This window comes from Balaenoptera ricei, chromosome 2 (genome assembly GCF_028023285.1).
Source record: "Balaenoptera ricei isolate mBalRic1 chromosome 2, mBalRic1.hap2, whole genome shotgun sequence".
In the NCBI taxonomy this organism is placed as follows: domain Eukaryota; kingdom Metazoa; phylum Chordata; class Mammalia; order Artiodactyla; family Balaenopteridae; genus Balaenoptera; species Balaenoptera ricei.
Window position 1 is genome coordinate 77,092,261 of NC_082640.1, and position 17,903 is coordinate 77,110,163.

At 36.5% G+C, this 17,903-nt stretch overlaps 1 protein-coding gene across 8 annotated transcripts in view; it reads right to left on the reverse strand.

Annotated features, from left to right (window-relative positions):
- RNF111 (ring finger protein 111) overlaps positions 1-17,903 on the reverse strand; it is an 85,601-nt gene that overhangs the window by 51,612 nt on the left and 16,086 nt on the right. The window lies entirely within an intron of this gene.

A 17,903-nucleotide genomic window follows, 5' to 3' on the forward strand; every position in this document is an offset into this window, starting at 1 on the left:
AATTTCTCCAAAACCTATGATAGTAAAAATAGATAAAAGGATTAGAATTCAAAAGACTTTGATCAGTCAATACTGGTTTTCTCCTGGTATCACATTTTAAAGTGATAATTACATCAAATACTTTCTATACATCTATATGGTTACTATGTTAGATGGATTACTATAAACAATGAACTAATATAAATATAGCTTCTGGGGCTTCCCTGGTGGCGCAGTGGTTGAGAGTCTGCCTGTCAATGCAGGGGACACGGGTTCGAGCCCTGGTCTGGGAGGATCCCACATGCCGCGGAGCAACTAGGCCCGTGAGCCACAGCTGCTGAGCCTGCGCGTCTGGAGCCTGTGCTCCGCAACAAGAGAGGCCGCGATGGTGAGAGGCCCGTGCATCGCGATGAAGAGTGGCCCCCGCTTGCCACAACTAGAGAAAGCCCTCGCACAGAAACGAAGACCCAGCACAGCCAGGAATAAATAAATAAATTAATTTAAAAATATATATATATATATAGCTTCTCTTTCATAGTTCTTTCCTTCATACTACTCTAGACTCTAATGAGAACCTGAACTCACCAATAGACAGTAGGCACAACTACTGCATTTCATAAAGTTTTAGATACATACAGAAAGACCAGAGCCAAAACTGAGCTGCTGAAGATCATTCAGTTAAAGCAACACAGCAGAACATAAAATCAAACTTTCTACAGCTAATCTAAGAATCTAAATCATTAAATCTCTGAAATTATGAGCAGTTGAACAAGGGGACTTGAAATTATAGCATCTACATCAACGCAATGTACATACAAGAATGGTGATAATTTAAGGTAGTAAATATAATGACTCAAAATGGAATATACTTATTTAAAAGGTAGTTAATATGACAAATGAAAACCTTTACTAGTGCTAAAAATGATTTAAACAATGTTAACGATTTTAACTTAAGTTTTTATTGAAGTATAACAAAGACACATGTACTCTAAGTCTATAGCTCGGTGAATTCTCACACATCTATGTAACTAGCTCCAATATCAAGAAACATAAGATAACCAGCACTCCAGAAATCCCCTTCCAGTCACTCCACCCACCAAGAGTTGTAACCATTAAGGTAACTTCTAACACCATAGTTTTGTACTTAACATGCACTTTGTAAACCACTTCTGAAAAAGAGAGGAAAAAAAGTTATTTAGTAGCAAGTTTTTTCTTCTCCACAAATGACAGTTACAGTAATAAACAACTTCACAGGTATATATTTTAGTATATAACTATTATCAAATAGATGAACAGATGACAGTAATTAAAAAATGAAACAACCTATTTCTATACGAAGCTATTAAAACCTCTATCTTCTTCAAGGGCAGGTTGCTGGTGTATCCAAGATCAGTCATCAAGCCCTGTCTGGATCCGCAGTAAAGGAGGAACAAAAAGATGGGTGAACACATGGGTAGAGCAATTAGCAACTGTAAGAGGCGGCCAGTCACACAAGGATCACCATAATTAAACGCAAGAAAAAACAGGCCACAACGATAAGGCACAGGTATATGTGATTCAAGATTTAAGCTGGTCCCACTAGGATAGCTATAATAAAAAATACAGATAACAGCAAGTGCTGGCAAGGAAGTAAAGAAATTGGAACCCTCATACATTGCTGGTGGGAATGTAAAATGGTGTATACACTTTGGGAAAGTAGTTTGGCAGTTCCTCAAAAGATTAAACACAGAGTTATCACATGATCCAGCACCTCCACTCCAAGGTATACACCCAAGAGAAATGAAAACATACATCCACACAAAAATTTACACACAAATATTCATAACACCATTAGAGCCACTCATAAGAGCCAAAAAGTGTAAACAACATAAATGTCCATCAACTGATGAATAAATAAATCCACAAAATGGATTAATACTCAGTAATCAAAAGAAATGAAGTACTGATTCACGTTACAACATGATACGAACCTCAAAAACACTATGCTAAGTTTAAAAAAACGTCAAAAAACCCACATATTTTAAGATTCCTTTGATGGTTGTTCAACTCAGTGAATATTATGAAAACCACTGAGTTCAGTACACTTAAAGAGAGACTTGTATGGTATGTGAATTATATCTCGATAAAGCTGTTGCCAAAAAGTCAAGATGTAAAGTATCATAATTATCTGGGTATCAGATAATTATGGACCCCTCTTTTGATTCACATCAAAAAAAATCATGTCATTTGAAAAAATCTGGGGTTCTTCCAGAAGTCATGTCTCCCAAGAGCTGTGCTGAGTTGGATCTCTGAGGAAATAGTCTTTATATGCTGAAGAAAAAAGGTGTCTTAGACTCCTCATCCTTAATTACTAAGTCACCCTCTGGGCCTTGGTAATGGAGATCCTGAGAGGCAATAAAAACTTGCCAAAAGAACAGATAAATTATGAGACCAGGAATCCATAAGTGAATTTACAAAGAAGTGATTCATGGCATAATTTACTAAACTCAATTTCTTTTCCATCAGTTTATGCCCCAAAGCCAAAATAATGAACTCTTTATGGTTAACTCTGCTCTGGTTTTTGGTGAATTCTGTCTGCCCCATTCAAGGCGGGGAGGGAGTAAGGGAGAATGGTGGTGTATAGTGTGGTGTTTGGTATGTGCATTTGTATACCAGTAACTGTTCTCTGCATTGTCATGCAGTCCTTAGATGCAATATTAACATCCCGTATTTCCTGAGATGTTCCCACCAGGGGAGTACAAATGTATGCTCTATTTTGAACTAAGAAAAAGAAGAGGAGCAAGGTCATGTAAAGAAATAAATACCAATACTATATTTTTTTAACTAAAAAAGCACCAAGATTAACACAAAGGATCAATAAAGAATGTTCTGAACTATTTGCTATTTGATAAAATCATGATCTAGTCTTTTATTTCTGTAAAAATTATTGGCTGACCTAATTTACAAAGGAGGCAAGTTTGCACTAGATATATCTGTCTCCTTGGCCACATTATGAATGGTTTGATATTATACAGTGTTTCAATACTGAAATCATAACACTAGTCCCTCTTCGTGCTGGTTTGATCCAATCATTTTATTGCTATAACAGCAGCATACCAATTACTCCTGACAGACAATAGTTTAGGATACACAACTAGTAAATCTTGCATGAAAAAAGCACAACAGCTAAAAAGGCTAACTTTCAGAACTAAAAATTAGGGTTAGGATTTGGCAATTTACATTATAAATTAAGCTTATATGAGGATATAAGCTTAATAAGGGGGGTAAAAACCCATTAAGATTACCAATACAACTTTCAGGAACTGTACTTCTAAACTGTAATACAGTTTAGAAACAGTCACTATTATTAGTATGAACCTTCACTACCAAAGGTAAATATACTTTTTTATGATTAACACAATAGTTTAAATTTTGAAATTTTTTTTTAAATGGTCTTTATCCTTAGATGATAAGGATATTCTTTTTTTTTTTTTTTAATTTTATTTATTTATTTATTTATTTATGGCTGTGTTGGGTCTTCGTTTCCGTGCGAGGACTTCTCTCTCGTTGCGGCAAGCGGGGGCCACTCTTCATCGCGGTGCGCGGGCCTCTCACTATCGCGGCCTCTCTTGCTGCGGAGCACAGGCTCCAGACGCGCAGGCTCAGCAATTGTGGCTCACAGGCCCAGCTGCTCCGTGGCATGTGGGATCTTCCCAGACCAGGGCTCGAACCCGTGTCCCCTGCATTGGCGGGCAGACTGCCAACCACTGCGCCACCAGGGAAGCCCGAATTTTTTAAATAATTAATTTTTCAGAACTCTAAAGGAACAAGACTTTAAAAGAAATGTATAAGATAATTTTGAATTTTCTACAAAAGTTTTAGAGGTTTTCAGAAAATTAACTAGAAATATGTTTGCTATTTATTTTCTTTCATATAATTACATGGAAAAAATTAATATTTGTGCCACAGGCATGTTTTAAACCTTTTCTCTTTCACTGATATTTATTTGACTTTGTGCCAGTTTAAGAATATTAAATCAAGTGCCTGACAGAATACTTTCCTATTATTTAAATACTTTATAAAAACCACTACTTATAGCTAGATAATATAGACAGTATACTTTACATATTCCGAATAATGAAAATTTCATTAGTAAGAAAGAACAGTACCAACAGAGTGAAAAGGCAATCTACAGAATAGGAGAAAATGTTTGTAAATCATACACCAGATAAGGGATCAGTATGAAGAATATATAAAGAACTCCTGGAACTCAACAACAACAAAAAACAAATAACCCAATTAAAAATTAACTAAGGACTTGAATAGTCATTTCTCCAAAGAAGATATACAATAAGCACATGAAATAAGCACATGTGACAATAAGCACATGAAAATATGCTCAATGACTTCACTAACCATTACGGAAGCGTAAGTCAAAAATACGAGATACCGGGCTTCCCTGGTGGTGCAGCGGTTGGGAATCCGCCTGCCAATGCAGGGCACGTGGGTTCGTGCCCCGGTCCAGGAGGATCCCACATGCCGCGGAGCGGCTGGGCCCGTGAGCCACAACTACTGAGCCTGCGCGTCTGGAGCCTGTGCTCCGCAGCAGGAGAGGCCGCGGTGGTGAGAGGCCCGCGCACCGCGATGAGGAGTGGCCCCCGCTTGCCGCAACTGGAGAGAGCCCTCGCGCAGAAACGAAGACCCAACACAGACATAAATAAATTAAATTAAATTAAAAAAAAAAAATACGAGATACCACTTCACACCCATTAGGAAGGCTATTATCAAAAAAACCCAAAATAGCAAGAGTCAGTAAGGATGCACAAAAACTGGAACCCTTATGCACTGATGGTGGGAACATAAAATGGTGCTCTGGAAAAGGGTACGGCAATTCCTAAAACAATTAACACAGAATTAGTGTAGGATCTAGCATTTCCATTTCTGGGTATATACCTAAAAGAAAGCAGGGACTTGAACAGATATTTGCGCACACACGTTCATAGCAGCATTATTCACAATAGCCAAAAGGTGGAAGCAACCTACGTGTCCAATGACAGATGAATGGATAAACAAAACGTGGTACACATACAACGAATATTCAGCTTTAGAAATTTAGGAAGGAATCCACACAAAAACCTGCGCACGTAGGTTTACAGCAGCTTTATTCATAATTGACAAAACTTGGAACCAAGATGTCCTTCAGGAGGTGAACGGATAAACTGTGGTTTATCCAAACAATGGAATATTATTCAGTGCTAAAAAGAAAGAAGCTATCAAGTGATGAAAAGACATGGAAGAACCTTAAATGCATTATTAGTAAGTGAAAGAAGCCAACCTGAAAAGGCTACATTGTGTATGATTTCAACTATTTAACATTCTGGAAAAGGTAAAACTATGGCGACAATCAGTGGCTGCAGATCAGTGGTTGCAGGGCAAGGGCAGGGGCTGGGAGAGGGGGAACAATGAATAGGTAGACCACAGAGGATTTTTAGGGCAGTGAAAATACTTCGATATTATGATGATGAGTATATGCCATTATGCATTTGTCTAAACCCACAGAAGGTACAACACCGAGAGTGAACCCTAAGGTAAACCATGAAGCTTTGAGTGATTACGATGGGTCAATTTATGTTCATCCTTGGTTAAAAAAAAAAAAGTATCTTTTGATGACATATTGATAATGGGTAAGGCTATGCATACGTGGGGGCAGAAAGTATATGAGGAATCTCTAAACCTCCCTTTCAATTTTATTGTAAACTTATAACTGCTCTAAAAAAAAAAGTTTAAAAAAAAAAAGAAGGAAATTCTGACACATGCTACAACATGAACGGACCTTGAGGACATTATATTAAGTGAAATAAGCCAGTCACAAAAGGTCAAATAGTATGAGTCCACTTATATAAGGTACATAGAGTAGTCAAATTCATAAAGACAGAAAGTAGAATGGTGGTTGCCAGGGACTAGGGGGAGGGGGAAGGGGGGTTAGTGTTACATGGGTACAGAGTTTCGGTTGGGAAGTACAAAAAAGTTCTGGACATGGATGGTGATGATGGTTGTACAGCAATGTGAATGTATTTAATGCCAAACCATATACTTAAAAATGGTTAAAATAGTGAATTTTATATTATGTGTAATTTACCACCACAAAAAAAAAAAAAATCCCTACACATTTAATCCTGTTGTGGTATCTGTTTCTCAGAGGACCTGGACTAACACACACTTCATTTAAAGAACCAAACTCTTTTCCCCACCACTCTATATCACATCCTGATTTCTGTAAAGTAACTGACTTGCCAATTAAATGAAATTATCTCATTATTTACTGTACATTGTACAAGTTCCCTCACTAGAATGGAAGTTCAAAGAAAGCAGAAACCTTGTCTGTCCTATTCACTGCCTGACTTGTACTAATTAAAACAGGTGACTGGGAAGCAGCTGCATAGCACAGGGAGATCAGCTCAGTGCTTTGTGACCACCTAGAGGGGTGGGATAGGGAGGGTGGGAGGGAGGCTCAAGAGGGAGGAGATATGAGGATATATGTATACATATAGCTGATTCACTTTGCTATACAGCAGAAACTAACACAACATTGTAAAGCAATTATACTCCAATAAAGATGTTAAAAAAAAAAAACACAGGTGACTGGCACATAGTAGGCACTCAATGAATATTTTTAAATTGGATTAATCAGTAAAAGAATGCATGGATAAAAGTAAAAAATGACTGCTGTATTTTTTGCTTGGGTAACTAAGAATATGATGATACCAATCACTTAGATAGGAAAGAGGAGAATATGAAGAATGAGAATAATAGTAATAACAAAATTATGTAATAATTATGTCTAAGACTTCTTGAACATTTACCATGGCCCAATTTTCAGTTACAGAAGCTCTAGAACGACAGAAGACATTTATCTTATATTTGGGAGTCCAATAAGTCCTTAAAGTAGAGAAACTGATCTCAAAAGGGAACAGTAGGAAAATAAGAGATTTTTCTTCTCTATAAAATTGGCAAACCTGATCTACATTGCTGCTTCTCAATGTATACTAAGTATTAAATAGTGTTAAATAGTATTAAATAGTGGTTGCATCTTCCAGAAAGTCTGTAGAGACCACTTTTAATGTCTCTGAGGGCATCAAGGTCCAAGGTTAAAAAATAAATCTTCAGGGACTTCCCTGGCAGTACAGTGGTTAAGACCCCGCACCCCCAACGCAGGGGGCCCAGGTTCAATCCCTGGTGAGGGAACTAGATCCCGCATGCCGCAACTAAAAGATCTCGCATGCTGCAACTAAAGACCCTGCATGCTGCAACTAAGGCCCAGCACAGCCAAATAAACAAATAAATAATAAATTTTAAATAAATAAATAAATCTTCAAACTGGAGAACTGGCCGGATTCAGTCATACACATGTTTTATTTGGCCTGCACAACTCAGGGGGGGAAAAAAGAAAAAAGAAAAACAACTGATAGTTAATGGTGAAACACTATAGGCATTCTCACTAAAATCAAGAAGAAAAAATGGTTTTCATCACTATATAACACTGTTCTGGAAAGGCTAGTCAAGTCATTCAAACAAGAGAATGGACATAAATTTTAAAAATGAAGTGATTTTTTTATAATTATTTGCAAATGACATTAACAGATGAGAACAGGAAAACCACTGGAAACAGTAAGACAGGTACATGTATGTTTACCAAAATAATACTCCACAGTCAATGACTTTCCTTTAAATAAACAGTAGCTAGTTAGAAAATATTACAGAATAACAAAAATATACCACTCACTATAGAGGTGAAAAGATTTAATACCTAGTATCAAATTTAACAAGAGACACACAGGACCTTTAAGAAACAACTACTATCATGTCAATTATGCAAAAATTAATGGGAAATTTTCTTCAACTATAAAACAAGGGAAACTAGTATTCCAGTTCTCTTCACCTTCAAAAATTCTGTTATCTACAGTCTTCTAGAATACTGTAGTTCATAGTTTTCTGTTAAGCAGCTCAGAATTTCTCCTTACTTTTCCAAGTAAAATCTTGAAACCCTCTGAGTAGAGAAAGGGAAGGACAGGGAGTCTCACTGGCCGGCTCTGTGTTGCTATGAAAGGGACCCATCCTATTATTTGCTAGAGTCACAGGTCAGTCTTAGGGTTGCATTTCAAAGTAAGTGAACTAAGAAGGATTTATATGGAGAGTGAAAGGATTGAGACCTAAATCCAGAGATGTTTACTCTACTCCTTAACCTAAACAGATATCCATAGAGACAATGACTTGAGAGGAAGTGGACATGGGATATCCAGCCTCCATTCCATGTTGCTCTGGACATTATTACTCATGGTATGAAAAGGAATGAAGGTACAGTACAATGGAGTTTAGAACTATCAGACTCTCAAAGTTGCCTTATGAGAGGTCTGCCCAGGATCACTATCTCCCCTGAAAGGGGAAAAAGGAACCAAGAAGCACAGAAAGCACCCAGTTTACATTTAGAGCTCCCATGGGTTGATTATTTCATCGAAGGCTTACTCTGTGAATGTAGAATTTTTGTGCCCCACCATCCCAGTACAAACTTGACCTCAAATGACTTAGGGTAGAGAACTAGCTGATTAACCAAACCACCAAGAGGAAGACTTCAAAAAAAGAAATCTTCTATCTCCAAAATATTCTAGGAAGCTAGAAAATAAAGACAGTACAATAATAATCAAAAAAGCTATAGTGAATCTAAGGACTTTGGGAAAATATTATGGAAAAAAAAACACTCAAAGGATACTGAGTGAAAGGGAAGGTGATTATCGACATTTAAGTGGGATCACTGACAAAAAGGAGTAAATAGTCAAGCAAAGGTTAAGTGTTATTCATTTGTGTACTAAAAAGATCTGGGTTCAAGTCTCTACCCCTGACTATCTGTGTAACCTAGGGCATATTACTTAAACTAACACTGTTTCCCCTCTATAAAATTGGGACAATAACAGTATCTACCTCGTAAAAGTGCTTTAAGGGTTAAATGAGAGTACCTATCAGAGTGCCTGGCATAATGGCTGTTACTAATTCCTTTTCTACAGTTACACATATAAGGCATACAATGCTTAGGGCCTTCCCTTATAACTAGAAATAAATGAAATCCTTAGAGTCAAAGAAGGGCATAAAATCGACTGTTCCTGCAGAACCTTAAAGTACAGAAATAAAGGCCTAAGATTCTTTCGCACAAAACCTAGGAAAGCGAATAATTCTAGACTTTCCTTTACTATGGAGGATTAGTTTGGGGAGCTGGATGTTTCAGCTGCCTAATTTCTAATACTAGACATTATACTTTTGGAAAAAGAGAAATTAAATATCTGTCAAATAATAGGTTTCTATTACTCAATGAACTTAATGATTTTCTTGTTCATCTTGTTTAAAGTACTCTAAAATCCCTAAGTATTAGTCATCAAAGAAAAACACAGCTAGCATCTATTTAGGTCTCCTATGAGTACAAACTGGGTGGAGTTCAATATATTATAGAGAGTCTACTGCTCTAGTCATGATTGTGTTATTATCATGGCCAGTAGCAAAGTGAAGGGTCTATCTATCCTGGCAAGCCTGAAGAGTATCTGGCAGTCAGTATCAACTAGTTAGTAAGGCAGTATTACAAATTATAGGGTACAATGCACAAATATCTAACATTTCTGGCCTGGACTTTGGAATTTATATTACAACATGAAATATGAGAGATAAAGATATTGCTAATTATCTATTATATAAAATATATTCTATCAAGAAAATATGAAAGAATCAACCAAAAAAGGCTTAAAGGCGAAAAACTACAAAACTGTACAACACAATCCTCATAAGTGGAGAGACACCTCATTTCTGAATGAGCAAACACTCCAAATCGGCTCTGTTACAAATTAGAAGATACAAATTTTTAAAATATAAAACATAAATACCATCACCATAGACATCTTGGGCCTTTAAAAACATCATACATTTTTTTAATAGTCTGAAAACATAAATGTAAAGATTAATTCAAATTCATACTGTTTGCATCCAGTTTCTCATCATTTTGTTCACTGAAAATTTCAAATAATTTTGAAACATTTAATTAATTTTGAAACATTTCAACATTTAATTAAAAATAATAACTATACAGTTATATGCATAACTGAGGAGGTATAAGTGAAAGGGAAAATTTGAACTCAAACTTTTTTTTTCCTTTTTTAAAATCAAGCATTAATTTTTACAACAAAGATAAAATTAGGTACTCTTGTTATCACTTATATGTGGAATCTAAAAAATAAAATGAATGAATATAACAAAACAGAAATAGACTCACAGATATAGACAACAAACTACTGGTTACCAGTGGGGAGAATGAAGGAGGGAGGGCAAGATAGGAGTAGGGGATTAAGAGGCACAAACTACTACATATAAAATAAACAAGCTACAAGGATACAACACAGGGAAATATAGCCATTATTTTATAATAACTTTAAATGCAGTATAATCTATAAAAATACTGAACCACTATGTTGTACACCTGAAACCAATAAAATATGGTAAATAAACTATACTTCAATTAAAAATTAAGGGTATATGCATAAAATAAGCTGCTATGCAGCCTTTAAAAATGAGGTAGGCTCTGTACAAACTGATAATTTTTTTAAAGCAGGTTGCAAATAAGTGTTATAATGTGACCCTTTTTTGTAAAACAACTTATATTTATACATGCATGGGGACAATACAGCAAAATACACACTTAGTTTGGGACTGAAACTGTAAGGTGGAGACTTAGTGCACTGGGCTAGAAGCATTTATCTTCGGTGTTACAAATTTCTGCATGGTTTGATTTTTTATAAAATGATCATTTGCCACTTCTGAAATCAAAGTACAAGAATTTTTTAAAGGAGTGAAAAAAAAGAACTGAATATACTTTATTTTTCCTCTGGACTAGGAACAACTTTGTTAGTAGCAGATTACTATATAAGTCAAATATATGATAGTATGATTTTTATGAGAATCTTGGCTAAGCATGAAATTCCTCCTTAGTGACCAGAAATGACCACCAGTCCTGGACAGCTTAATGAGAGAATAGGGCAGAAACTGATAGCATCTAATTGTTAGCAAATCTGAATGAAGCTGTCAAACTTGAGAGTTGATTATGCTTTTTAGTTACTGATACTAGTCTACCTAGGCACGTTGTTTCTGAACTTATCTGTATGAAGAAATTTTCATGCTTGGAAAGTAATAATCTATCATCAAATAATCTTTACCAATGAAAGTACAATAATTATTATAGTTGAGTTAAGTGAAAAGTGTCCATAAAAAGTCAAAAAAATGTTCAAGGAAAACAAACCTCCACAATCTTTCGTTCTTGATAGTTTTTCAAATAATCAATCTGCCAACTTTCAAAAAGCTTCAAATTCACAAACTACTCTTAAGAGATTATTATTATTGGGCTTCCCTGGTGGCGCAGTGGTTAAGAATCCGCCTGCCAATGCAGGGGACACGGGTTCGAGCTCTGGTCCGGGAAGATCCCACATGCCACGGAGCAACTAAGCCCGTGCACCACAACTACTGAGCCTGCGCTCTAGAGCCCGCGAGCCACAACTACCGAGCCCACGTGCTACAACTACTGAAGCCCACGCAGCTAGAGCCTGTGCTCTGCAACAAGAGAAGCCACCGCAATGAGAAGCCCTCGCACCGCAACGAAGTGTAGCCCCCGCTCACTACAACTAGAGAAAGCCCATGTGCAGCAATGAAGACCCAACGCAGCCAAAAATAAATAAAATTAAAAATAAATTTTTTAAAAAAAGAGATTATTATTATTTAAACTGTCAGTTTCCAAAACTGAACTTCAAGTGGCATCCAGGTTTCCTTGGAGACTGGAACTCAGTGAACTGAGAGTTCTTTCTTTTTTAAAGTGATAGAGGCCAACATAAAGACAATATTTTTATATGTGGAAAGATATCTGCTTTAACTTGCCTAATTTCTTATCAAAATTTAATAATCTGCAAGAGCTAAATGTAGAATTAAACCATACTGCTAAATAAGATCTGAAATCTTTACCAGAGTACATTTAACATTTTAAACTAATTTTTGTTAACAATTTTAAGTGATTTGGTCTTTTACTTACGAATAAACAGTCACATATGTTGAATGATGCTAAAGAAATAAGGAGAAATCAAAATCAAAAATACAAAAATAAAAATTGTGGCTTATGCAAGACTCTTTGAAGTCACAAAGAGTCACAACCTTGACGAAGCAGTGAGCACATCCTTGTGAGAAGCAGGAAATACTATTTGAAATAGGTAGGGTGGAACCAAATGATGGTGGGCTGAAAAAGTCAAGATGAAAATTTCTGACTCATACAGTATATGCCTAGCTATTCAATTAGTTCTAGAATAACTACAAGCCTATGTCAAAGGCAAATGCAATAACCAACTTAAAGTGGACACACAAGAATCACTACCTATGAGGGCTTTATGGATCTGTGGGCAGAGATATAAATAAGATATAGGGTCTTATCTTTCAAGAAGTTCACAATTTAGTATGACAAAAAGAACATAAAAGACCCAAAATACAAAATGCTATGAATAATGATATAAATAAAAGCACTCTCTATAGAACACAAAGGAGAAAGCATGTGGTGTCTCTGGTAAAGGATTCACATAGAAGGTGACATCTAAGTCAAACCATGAAGCATACAGAAGGTGATGCCAGGCAGAGAAAATCCTTCATTTCAAACAATGCTGAGACATGGCAAAGAATGACAGTATCTAAGTACTCTGATGTTTGGGGTATGGGTTTTTTTTTGTGGTTTTGTTTTTTAGAGGGAGAGACTAAGCTAGAGTCAAATCATCAAAAAGTGAGGGATAATGTTTCTACTTAACACAGTTTAGATTGAAGGTGGTGCTAACAGCAAGAGGCTGGAGAGAAAGCAGAGAGACCAGGGAGAAGGCTTTGCAGCGGTGGGGGCAAAAGGTGGTTTTAGCGTTGGAGGGTGGTGTGAAGGAAGGAGAACTTGTTCACCAAATCAAGGGCTGCCTCCCCAGAATCGACCAAACTTGAGCCAAAACACCAAAATATGACCCTGAAGCTGTCTACATTTTTTCAGAGCACTGCTCAACAAGTGAGCTAGAACCACAAACTGCAGAACACTACAGAATTATGCCATTTTGGAATGAATGCTGTTTCTTGCTGGTATCACACTTGGCCTTAAACTTCATACCCCCTAAATGAAAAAAACAAAAAACAAAAAAAACCATACTCCCACCCAAAAAAATACTCGTGTTAAAATATGGTATCTTTCGTTATTCAGTAACTTATAATTCCGTTGCGTAAAATACTCTTCAGGTTTTATCATGTTGTTGAAATAACTCCTTTTCTCTTTCTGTAAGGCAGTAATAAATACTCCACTTATTTGGAAGTCAGATTTCCAACAACTTCAACTCTTGGGAACAGAGCCTAAAGGAAAATGATTCTACGAAGGTTCAAAATAATTGTCAGAAAGGCCACATGCAATTCAATACTCAGAGACTATTATTTTATATTTAATATTAATAAGCTTAGTTGTCTGATTACAGGTATAACAGACGGAATACTGGTGGCAGCACCTAATAATTAAAAGATAGAAGAACTAGGCCACTTGTCCCAGTGACTAAAAAGTCAGCAGTTTGCCTAGATTAAATAACATTATTTCTGTGAACAGATTCTGAGGGCAACACTGTAATAAGCAAAGAATAAAAGCTGATGTTCAGAATCATGATTCTGAGCCATCCAGAGGACTGTTCTCAGTAAAATAAACAAGCATACAGCATGTTTTAGACATATTTATAATAATATGGTTAAAAATTTGTAGTTGCTTACCATGGGTTAACATGGTAACATGTCAATTGTGACTAACAATATTATCTCAATTTTTATTGAAAATGTACAAATAAGATGACAATGTCGATGGTACAAAAAAACGCATATAAATTCACAAAAATGGTAAAAGAATAAAATATACAAAATACCTGCAAAATATGAAACTATATTCCTAATATGCAAAGTTTCTTCAAACTGACAAGAGGGAAAACATATGTGAATTCTACCTATAATGTTTTACTTACTTTTATTCTTTTTTTTTTTTTGAGAAATCTATAAAGCGAAATAACCAAATAGGGAAAAAAAAAAAAAAAGGAGAGAGATTCAGATTTGTTATTTAAAAACTTTGGTCCCTAGTGGGTGTCAGATCTAAATTGCTAAATATAAGTAGGAGGACAAAGGCTGAACTATAGAATCTTTAAAAGATTAGAAATTAAGTTCAGAAAACCTTGTGAATATCACTGGCTCTTTCTTCAACTGTTATGACAACGATGAACTCTGCTATTCTTTGACTAAAACCTTTTCTTAGAGCTACAGTTGCTATTTCAAACCAGGTTTTCCAAGAGAATTCAACAACAAACTCTTTTCTTGATCCAGATCCATTCATTTTCTAAAATACTTAGTAAAGTTTCAAGGCAGTAATAGATTTAAAAGCTCAAATTTCCATTACTTGCAACCAAACTCCAGCAAAAGCAATTGGAAAGAGGCTCCGACCTCCCTAGTCTTTTACCTGCCCTGACAGTCTACAAATCATTTGTAAATGACTTGTATGTTGAAAAACAAAAAATTTCAGCATTATGGAAAAGAAAGGTAAGGTTGGAATAACAGCATTATGGCAAAATAATATTACTGATGATGACAGCAATAATGATGATGATAATAATGGAGAGGAACAGGCTCAAGGAAGCCTGAAATTCCTGTTAGCATAAGTTCTCAAACACACTTCTTTGTCCATGGAAGGTTTCCTGATGACACCCTTCCTTTCTGCATCCAAAGAGAGTTCATCTTTTCTGAAATTCAGAATAAAACAGAAGAACCTAATGACTCTTCCCCATTTGCCTGCCCTAAAACAAGCATACATTCCTTAAAGCTGTCTAACTTTAACTTTTCTTTTTTTAAACACTTAGAAGTACTTTTAAAAATCTGCTTTTATGACTCCATAGCAAAAGACAAAGTCAACACACACAGATACTATCAAGTACTATGATAAAAATGTGTGATGCTATAACCACTCGACCATTCATCCAAATATCCAGATTCAGACTTTCCACATTGTGCACAGGAATTGAAGAAAAAGGGCACTAGGACCCAGCACCCAGATTCTGATTTTTAATATCATTCTTCAACAAAAGGAATCAGGGCTCCTTGGAGGAATGGCTGATACTAGAACTGTGGCAAGAAAAACAGATGAGCCTGGAGCATCTTACAGTGCCAAAAAGTAAAGGACACAAAACACAAAAGGAAGGGGCATGTCAAAGGGACACTGGAGCCAACCTGCAAGAGCTCCCAATGGCCAAAGCTAGAACAGTTGTGGCAACAAAATAAATAACATAGTACTGAATTCAAACCCAAAGTCTGAAATAAATATCCATTTAGTCCACACTGATATAAACAAATGACTGAATAAATAAGTGGGAGTGAAAAGACAGAAGAATTCCCAATGATTATTAGATACATCCCTTCCAGAAGGTGGAACTTTGAACAATTTGTCCCCCTTTAATGACTTGCTTCCAAAAAAAGAAAAAAGACCAACAGGAAAGGACAGTAACTTTACTGTGGTGAAACCTGGCAAACCCTACCTTGACCAGGTGATCAAGGTTAATATCATCAATCATAAGTCATGATGCTAACAAGGGCACTTCACCTCTGTGGTATTCTTCCCGAAATCCACAACCCCAGTCAAACCAATGAGAAAAATATTAGACAAACCCAAATTGAGGGACATTCTACAAAACACCTGATAAGCACTCCTCAAAACTGTTAGTCATGAAAACAAGGAAAGACGGAAAAACTGTGAGAGCACAGGACACTACAATCAAGTAATGTACTAATGTTGGTTTCTTAGTTGTGATACATGTACAATAGGTAAGATGTTAACAATAGGAGAAACGGTGAGGGGTTTATGGGAATTCTGTGTACTATCTTTGCAACTTTTCTGTAAATGAAAAACTGTAAAATAAAAACTTTTTTTTAAGGGGAAGGGGGGCACTAGGGTATTATTTGCAAATTTCCCCCATTCCTAGGAAAGGGAGGAGACAAATGAGAGACAATGGAGCTTACCCTGCTCTCCAATCTCACCATTACCTGACTACTGCCAACAATATCCCCAAAAATCTTACACTGAACTACTAAGGGAGGAGGGAGTGGGACTCTAAGGCTGGAACTACCAAGGGAAAAGAAAGGGTCTAAAACTGTCTGGTAGCTCCACTGGGATGGCAAGGCATGTATCTGTATACACTGGGAAATTATGTATAATTCATGGAATTTCTACAGAGAAATTATTGAATGGTGTCACCTTTCCAAATTACCACTGGGAATTTGGCAAATAAAAATGTATTTCTTGGGCTCAACATCACTAATTATTGCAGAAATGCAAATCAAAATTACAATGAGGTACCACCTCACACCAGCCATCATTAAAAAGTCTACAAATAACAAATGCTGGGGCTTCCCTGGTGGCGCAGGGGTTAAGAATCCGCCTGCCAATTCAGGGGACATGGGTTCAATCCCTGGTCCGGGAAGATCCCACATGCCGCGGAGCAACTAAGCCCATGTGCCACAACTACTGAGCCTGCGCTCTAGAGCCTGCAAGCCACAACTACTGAAGCCCGCACACAAATATCTGGACAAAACTATAATTCAAAAAGATACATGCACCCCTATGTTCATAGAAGCAATATTCACAATTGCCAAGGCATGGAAACAACCTAAATGTGCATCGATAGATGAATGGATAAAGAAGATGTGATACATATATGCAATGGAATACTACTCAGTCATAAAAAAGAATGAAATCATGCCATTTGCAGCAACATGGATGGAACTAGAGAATATCATACTAAGTGAAGTAAGTCAGAAAGAGAAAGACAAATAGCATATGATATCACTTATATGTGGAATCTAAAATATGAAACAAATGAACGTATCTACGAAACAGAAGCAGATTCACAGGCATAGAGAACAGACTTGTGGTAGCCAAGGGGCGGGGGTGGGGTCGGGACGCAATGGGAGTTTGGGGTTAGCAGATGTAAGCTCTTATATATAGAATGGATAAACAACAAGGTCCTACTGTATAGCATAGGGAACTATATTCAATATCCTGTGATAAACCATAATGGAAAAGAATAAAAAAAAAGAATGTATATATATGTACAACTGAATAACTTTGCTGTAGAGCAGAAATTAACACAGCATTGTAAATGAACTGTACTTCAATTAAAAAAATGTATTTCTTGGGTTAAAATGTTCAGCAACCATGCATTAACAGCCAATATGTACACAAAGCATTCATGTGCCCAAATGCATGTGTGAGTGTGTTTTATCACTTTTTTGTGATATAAAGAGTGAAGGAAAGAAAACTTAGTAGTAGTAGTACTTCCAAGCACTAAAGGCTACAGCGTCTTAATCATTAAATATGTATGACAACTACATTAAGACAAAACACTAGAATTAAGCCATTTGTTCTTATACAAACTAGGAAATCTTTGGTCCCAACCTTGACAACCTTGGTTTGGTGTTGGACCATAACAAATCCCCTTCAGCTGGAATGTATGCCAAATCAAAAAATTCATGTGCTATGGACTGAACTGTGTCCCCTCAAAACTCATATGTTGAAACCTTAGCCCCCAGTACCTCAGAATGTGACTATATATAGGGCCTTCAAAGAAATAATTAAGGTTAAATGAGGTCAAATGAGTGGGCCCTAATCCAATCTGACTGGTGTCCTTTATAAATAGAGGAAATCTGGACACTCAGAGAGACACAGAGAAAAGACCATGTGAGGATACAACAGGAAGGCAGCCATCTGCAAACCAAGGAGAGAGGCCTCAGGAGAAACCAAACCTGCCCACAACTTGTTCTTGGACTTCTTGTCTCCAGAACTG